Source organism: Lactuca serriola, chromosome 2 (genome assembly GCF_051521515.1).
Source record: "Lactuca serriola cultivar US96UC23 chromosome 2, Lser_US96UC23_V15, whole genome shotgun sequence".
Taxonomy (NCBI): domain Eukaryota; kingdom Viridiplantae; phylum Streptophyta; class Magnoliopsida; order Asterales; family Asteraceae; genus Lactuca; species Lactuca serriola.
This window is the reverse complement of record NC_136409.1, coordinates 162724939-162733132: the sequence shown is the minus strand read 5'-3', so window position 1 is coordinate 162733132 and position 8194 is coordinate 162724939. Positions and strand designations below refer to the sequence as shown.

Below are 8194 nucleotides of genomic sequence, written 5' to 3'. Positions count from 1 at the left end.
AGTTCGAGTACACTGGGCGTACAACTTCTGATAAGTCTCGAATTTTTATTTAGAAACTTCAAAAATTAATATCTTTTGTATATTTTACGTTCTTTATATCCACGCGTAGGTGAGACCGTGCTCCACAACTTTCGTTTAGACTCCATCGGCTAATTTTGACTTTATTTTTAAAGTTATAGTTTTAATAGGCCGGGACAGGAAAAGTCCGTTAAAAATTCATAATTTCTTCATCCGACATCCGTTTCATCTGTATTTTTACCATTAAACTACAATCAACAAGATCTTCAATTCTCATTTAGGTTGTTCCGGATAAAAATCACTCGATCTAAAATTGAAGTTTCGGGTTGCATACTACTATGCCAAATCTTAGAAAATTCATAACTTTCTCATACGAAGTCAGATTTGGACATTCTTTTTATGCACGCTCTCAGTTTAATGTATACTACGACTTTCGTTTAGATCACTAATGCTAAAAAACACTTTATCGTAAATTCACTTTTTTTACGTCATATAATGTCGTGTCGGTTCTGTCGCAAAACTTCTACATGTGATAACTTCTTCGTTATAACTCAGATTTCAATATTCTTTATATCTCCGGAATCCTTATTTCAACCACTACAACTTTCTTCATAGATATCAGGGTTATCTATCATTTATTTTCGATGCTTATTTTTTTATCCTTAATTCATTAAATTATTATAATTAAGTATAAAACACAAAATACTCAAATAATACATCATATTATTTCAAAACAAATTACAAAGGTTGACCTAGACTATTACATCATCATTAATACCTAGCCTAGAAATACGAGCGTTACATAGATCCTCTTTTGGGTTGGTTTTTGGCCATTTTTAGCCTTTTGCTTGGTCTTGGTGAGCTAGGGTCATTTTAGGGATTCAAACTTGTAGATCTGGACATTCTAAGGTCCCCTCTCTCATAAAGGTGCAAGCTTTGTTAGGTGTTTGAGTCCAAGCATGAGTTAAGACCATCCATTGTGCTCTTTTGAGCTCTAGAGTCTCATTAAGCCATGCATGTTAGTAAAGTTGCTGACTTTACTTGAGAAGCCACCTATATAAGTTAGACTAGAGAGTTGGAGCAAGATATGAAGTGATTAAGTGCTTATTTGGAGAGGGTAGGACTTCCGAGGAGTACAGCGGGCGTACGTTTGGTATACTACGCTTACTGGCCCAAAGTGGTGTACGTTGGGCGTACAATCTGAGTACGTAGGGCGTACTCGGCCTGGTTTTCTCACTTTGTTTTGTTGACCTTTTTGGGCCTTAGACCATGGACCTGGAGTTGGTTAGGGTAGCCCATTTAGTATTTCAGGACTTTTTGGAGATTGGGCCTCCTTGGGTTAGGTCCAAGATGAATTTGGGCCTTGTGGGTCATTTCAGATTCGAGCTTTCTTATGGGTTTGTGAGTACATGGATTTAGTTGGACTAGCTATGGACATGGGTAATGATTTAGAAAAAGTAAATGGATTCAGAAAGGATTGTCCCATGTAAGGGTTTAGGCCCAATTGGAAATTGGGCCATATGTTAGGACTTTAGGGATCTTATTGGTTTTGGACTTGGGCCTTAGTTATGGGTCTTTTTGGTCCAGGGGTAAATGGTCATTTTATCCTGAGATTGGAATATGGTTCACGGTTTAGAATTAGTGTTAATTGGATATTATGCTGGAAATTGTCAGTTTAGGAAGTCGTCAGGGCAGCAGCTAGGGAGTTCGGGCGTCGAGCTTCAACATTCAAGGCGAGTTACCTTCCAGTAGAAGTGGGTCTAAGGCCACAATTTCGGCACACTAGTAGGAGTTGATTGATTGGATGATTGTCTTTGTGATAATTATCTAACATGTTATGTTATGTTTTATGTGCTAGCATGGTATGATGTTATGTGATAGTGAAAGTAGGGAATAGTCCCGTATCCGGTCGATAGGGCCGAAGGGGTAGGGCAGCACCCAGATATGCTAGGCAGTATATGTATATGTTTATATGCTAGTACTTATGTGGTAGTGGTAGGGGTGAAATAGTCCCCGTTATCCGGTTTAAATAAACTAAAGAGGAGACTGCCACCCATATATTCTAGGCAGTTTTCCGGTTGAAATAGACCGAGGGGGAGGCCAGCACCCAGATATGCTAGGCATTTATCCGGTTGAAATATACCGAATGGGAGGCCAACACCCAGGTATGCTAGGCAGTTATTCGGTTGAAATAGACCGGAGGGGGGGGGGGTGGCACCCAGATATGCTTGGCAGTATCCGGTCGGTAGGATCGAAGGGGTAGGTCGGGCACCCAGATATGCCTGACAGTATGTGTATTGTATGGTATGTGGTATGATGAGGGAACTCACTAAGCTTCATGCTTACGGTTTTTAATTTTGGTTTCAGGTACTTTGTTTTCAAAGGAAAGGAGCCGGCTCGATTGCAGCACATCACACTATGTTTTCCGCACATGAGATCTTTGGGATTACACTATGATATTGTTTTTTGTTAATATGTTTTGATTATTTACACTATGGTTTTGACGTGAGATGTTATTATGGAGGTTACTATACTAATTGGTTTTATAATAACTTATTTAAAAACAAAATTTTTGGTCTTGAATTTTGGGATGTTACAAATTGGATTTGGTCCACACTAATTGCCCAAACTAGGGTAAATGACCTTTTTACCCTTTACTCAACATGACCCAAACCAATAATCAAAAGCCCAAAAATCCAAATAAACACTCAAGGCCCATACATGCCCCAATTTTCTAAATTGGGCCCAAACCCCTACATAGGCCTTACCCTAAGGCCCACTAACTTTTCTACTCCAAAATATTGCATTCAGGTGGCCCAAAAATTCCCTAAGCCATCAAGCCCAAAGAATAGCCCAATTTGAGGCCCAAACATGCGAAGTCCACCAGATTAAGTATGCGTGGGGGGGGGGGGTACTCAGCACGTACATGCAGCGTACTCGCTTGAGGGTTTGTACGCTAAGCATACCCGCTTGTACGCCAAACCTACTCACCTATTCAACCCAAAAATTGATTTCAACATTTAATCCCTTAAAACATAGCTTCAAAACATACATCTGACTTCCTTGAGCTGTATTATCACGTAAAGTTGCTAACTTTAAGTTCACGCATGGCTAAATGAAGCTCTAAAGCTTAAAGAGGACTTAACAAGTGACTTAATGCATGCATGTGACCAAAAATCCCATAAAGCTTGCACCTTTAAGCTCAGGGAGTCCACCACAAGCTCAAATCTAAAAGAACAAGCCCTTAAAACGTCATAACTCTTCAATCAACCTAAAATAGGACCAAATGCGTAACAAAACAAACTATGTGGAGATCTAAACATCTTCAAGCCAAGGTATGAACTTGATACCTCAAAGAGATTGCCATAAGTGAGATGATTCTAGATCTATAACCTTCCTTCCAAGCAAAGCACCTTCAATATTCAAAGCTTCCTTCACAATGAGCAAAACAACCACTAAAGTTCTCTCAAGGGCTCAAGAACACCACCAAGGAAGCTTAGGGGATGATTTAGGGTTTTAGGAGGTTTGGGGGCTGGTAAACAGGCCATCCCTAGGGTCCTAAGGTGTTTATATAGGGTATAACACACTTAAGTTAGGGTTTCTTGAACTCATCTTATGCCCAACGTACGAGGCCAAAGCTTCACGATTAAACTGCTGACTACGCTCAGCGTACGCCAAGGTATGCCTTACGTAAGGTCCTCGAACGAGTACTCCCTGCATACTCCCCATGTATGTCCTGTGTACTAGGGTTTTTCCCTAAAACCCTATATTCTTTCGAAGGTCATAACTTCTTTATTATAAATCCGATTCCGACGATCCTTATATCCATGAAAAGGTAATAAGAAGCTCTATGCTTTTATCATCGCATAATCACCATAAAATTTCTCGAATAAGAATCCAATTTCTATCAAAGTCCGAGCTAACACATTACCAAAATACCCCTTGGAACCCAAAACACAACTCGAACCCCCGGATCATCTAAATTTACATCACCCACATCCAAAAAGCCCAAATCACATATCCTCAGCGGTCCTAAGCCTGGAAATTCCCGATCTTTGGTCACCATCCCGAAATAGGAAATGATTCGGAATGGTGTGTTACAGTTACGCCCAACGTACAGCCTTGTACGCCCAACGTGAGGATCTCATTTGCAACAACTTTAAAAGATAAAGGACTAGAATGAAAAATACCTGACAATTAGTGTTATAATAATTATCCAATTCATTGATATCACAGGCTCCACATATATTTCTAGAAACTTCTAGATAATCATCCACATAATCATATAAATCATCATACATGCAATCTCGATATCCTTCCTCGAGCGGTAAGTATGTAGCTTAGATGGATCATAAGTGGATCTTCATAATTTATGGAACAATACAACCATGAACCAAAACATATTATCCTAAACAACTTCATATAATCATTACTAGTGGCGGATGTAGAATGTTGTGATCATAGTGGCACAATTTTTATTCCTTCCAAATACAATAACATAAAAAATAGTAGTGACACTTATATTTAAAGATGTTGCACCTATATAGAAAAAAAATTACAGTTACGGGCTAAATTGGACTAGTGGCCTGGGACTCCCCGAGCTCTACACATGTCTGCCACTGATCATTAAACACTCTCATCTTGATCTATTTGACAATAGAGATCTAAGTTACGTCATAGTTACCACCTTGAAAAGACTTATGTAAATTTAACATATCACACAAGGTTAGGGTTTCTCATTATGTTATATTGTTTTGAATCATAAGTTGAGGAAAATTATGTGTTCGATTAAGAAGATATTCATCCATTGTGAGATCCATAATCTTAATAATCAAAACATAAATATCAAAAAACATCAAAATACATATTGCAAAAAAGGCTTATGGTTTATTGATAATCTAGGAATTTCACGATATATGATCTAGATAGAAAATTAGTAAAGTACAAATTTTGTTAAAAGATATGCAACAAACATAGATCTAACATTTTAATAATCGAAACCTCAAGATAAAATATTAGATTGACACAACATACAAAATAAGAACAAGATAATCACCAGATTTAACATTCACATAAATATAAGTAAAACCTCAACACAAGTAACACAGAAATCGAATCTTTTAAAATCTTATCCTTGATGCATCCTTATCAAAATAAGGGAAACATGTTTAAAATAAGTTAATACAATGATCCGAATGAAGGGTAGTTTTTATGAAGATACCACTCGAGTAAATGTGTAACATCCTGTTACGAGAAGTTTCTTATTTTTCAGGATTGCGGACGATAAATGGATCAAGTAAAGGCCTTGGGAATCAATGGAATAAGTTTGATACACTATTGGATGGTGATAATATTGCTTGTGTGATCCAAGCCCTTGATTGCGTTTTGGAGTCAAATGGTAAAACGGGAAAAGTGATTGATATTGCCATATTTATACATAGTTTTAGGCAATATTGATCTACATTTTATTAAATATTTTGGTTATTTGCACAGAATTATGGTACTTATAAGGATAAATTGTTATGTGCAGCCAAATAGAAGTATTTTCAAAGAAAGGGACCAGAAGTGACAATGCTTGGAACTTTGGGGGACTTGAAGAAAAGAAGAACGAAAAAAACACCCAGAAGACGTACTCACGATGTGAACAGTTGATGGTTCACGACGTGAGTAGAGAGAGTTAGAAGATAAGCGTCCGGGTGAAGGAATCCTTGCCGAATACGATTATCTCGAGTTCACGACGTGAGACTTAAATTCTCACGACGTGAAAGGTAAATTTGAAGATATTATAAATACCTTTGCCCATTACGATTTGGGAGACTTTTGGCTGAAGGAAGAGGTTCCAGGAGACGATTTACAGCAGAAGTAAGGTCCTGGAAAAGGGTTTTCAACACCAAAAATAGTAAAAGTTCATAATTTGTTTACTTGTTTGATACTTATGAACATGTTTTCTTATTTGAATTGTGTTATCATGTTAGTTGCTACTATGAGCAGCTAAATCTAGCTACTCTTATCTAGCTAGATGAAGCTTCAAACTTATGAATAGCATAATTGTATATGGATTTATTTAGTTGGTGAATTGCTTGTGTTTGATTTATTGTTACCTAGCGTGCTTATGTTGTTGCTTTAGTTGATTAAAATTCATGTTATGTGTAGCTTAGTGACCATTAACTGCATGAACTTGATAACCTAGTAATTTAGTGAACATTTAATTGCTAAAGCTAGGATCAACCAAAATCTTAGATAGTAATTGAAGTAATTAACTTTGTTGTGCTAGAGAACATAGATTATGACCATATATGTGTTTGCTTGATAAATCTTACATAGCATATTCATAAACATAATTGGTTCTGTGTTTAATTGTGTGTGACCATACATAGTTTTACAGGAATTAATTAACTATTGGTAAATTTAGACCTAAATTACTAATATAATAATAACCAACTTAATAATCCATAATTATAAGCTAGCCATAAGGATGAAGTGGATTCGAACTAGATAAGAGTGTCTTCAAATTATTGATTATATTTGAGTTAAGTTAGTATGATCTTGTAAAATCAGATAAAAACCCCCTTTTTAGTTTGTCAATAATTAGATTAATTTAGTAGTAAATAGATTAATTAATAACAACGTTCCCTGTAATCGACACCCGACTTACCTAAGCTATACTGTAATCTGACTAGGTACATTGCCTACAAGTGCATAGTTAGTCTAAGTCTGTTAGGTTATAAATATTAAAATTAGTGGGTACTTCCGTGCACATCAAGTTTTTGGCGCTGTTGCCGGGGAACGACTTAGTTAATTATTAGTTTAATTGATTTAATTTAATCGACCCTTTTTGTAGGATAAAACCTGCAAGAAGTTACTTTTTTGTTATAATTTTTTCTGCATTACAGGACTCACGACGTGAATCTTAAAGATTCACGACGTGAGACCTGAAGTTCTTAGTTTTATTTATTTTAGTTTGTCTTTCTTCGTTCTGTTTTACGTTTTTATTTTTTTTTGTTTTATTTAAGGAGTTCATGACCAGAGGTTCTAACACACCTTTGGTACCACCACTTGAAGATCCCGAGTCTACACTTCACAAAAAGAAGGATAAGAGCATGAAATAAGATCAAACACCAAAGAAGACACCTTTACAAGAATTCAAATCAGTGTTCTCAAAGAAGTCGGGGAAGAAAACGGAGGAGTCAAGGTCATCTTCAAAGAACAAGAGCAAGCTTGAACACTTAGATCAAATACCCGTCCAAGTCGAGTCCGAATACGATACCGAGCCTGAATTTGAATTACATACAAGTGAACCTGAGAACGAGCTGGAGAACGAAATGGCGAACATTGAAGAGATGGCCATGGGGGACTACAAGAAGCACATTCGAGATGATGTGGGGCCGGGTTTAGTACATCCTACGATTCCTACCAATGCCACATTCGAGTTGAAGGGACATATCCTTACTACACTTAAGGATATCCCATTCTACGGGAAGGATCATGAGGATGCTTTCAAACATTTAGACGAGGTGAACGATATTGCGGATGACTGGTTGAAGGCACTCCCACCTGGTACGATCACCACATTAGCCCAATTGCGTGAGAGATTTCTAGATCAGTTTTTTCCACCCTCCAAAATCTCTAAACTCAAGAAGGCAATTGCCAACTTTGAGAAAAATCCAGGGGAGTCATTATACGAGGCCTGGGAACGCTACAAGAGGTTGTTAAGGAATTGTCCTCAACATGACCTCAATATTCAGCAGGAGATGTCGATATTTTATGATGGGGGTGAATGTCATGACTAGAAAACTCCTTGATTCGCAAGGACCACTAACGAAGAAAAACCCAAATCAGGCCAAGGAGCTTATTGAAGAGTTTTTAAGGCATTCTCGTGAGTATCACAACCCAGGGCGTGATGTAATAAAAGGCAGTGGAGGTGCACAAACTGAAGAGATGGCTTTTGTGATGGCAATGCTTAGCACTATGGATAGGAGATTGACTCAATTGGACCAATCAATTCATGCAATTCGAGTTGGCTGCGAGAGATGTAGTGGCCTACACTTGACAAAGGATTGCAATATGGATGAATATGGAAAAAAGAAAGCTCAAGTATGTTACTCGAGTGGGGACAAGTATGAAGAAGATTGGAGAAAACAAAAGAAGGAGTGACTGCCTTACGAAGAATACAAGA

The 8194-nt window shown here is 37.5% G+C and overlaps 1 non-coding gene across 1 annotated transcript; it reads right to left on the bottom strand.

The window, feature by feature from the left end:
• Positions 1 to 7646: 7646 nt before the first annotated feature.
• LOC145091189 (small nucleolar RNA R71) lies at positions 7647 to 7753 on the bottom strand. The gene has a single exon (XR_013702076.1). It is a non-coding gene; the product is annotated as a small nucleolar RNA R71 (small nucleolar RNA).
• Positions 7754 to 8194: the final 441 nt, after the last annotated feature.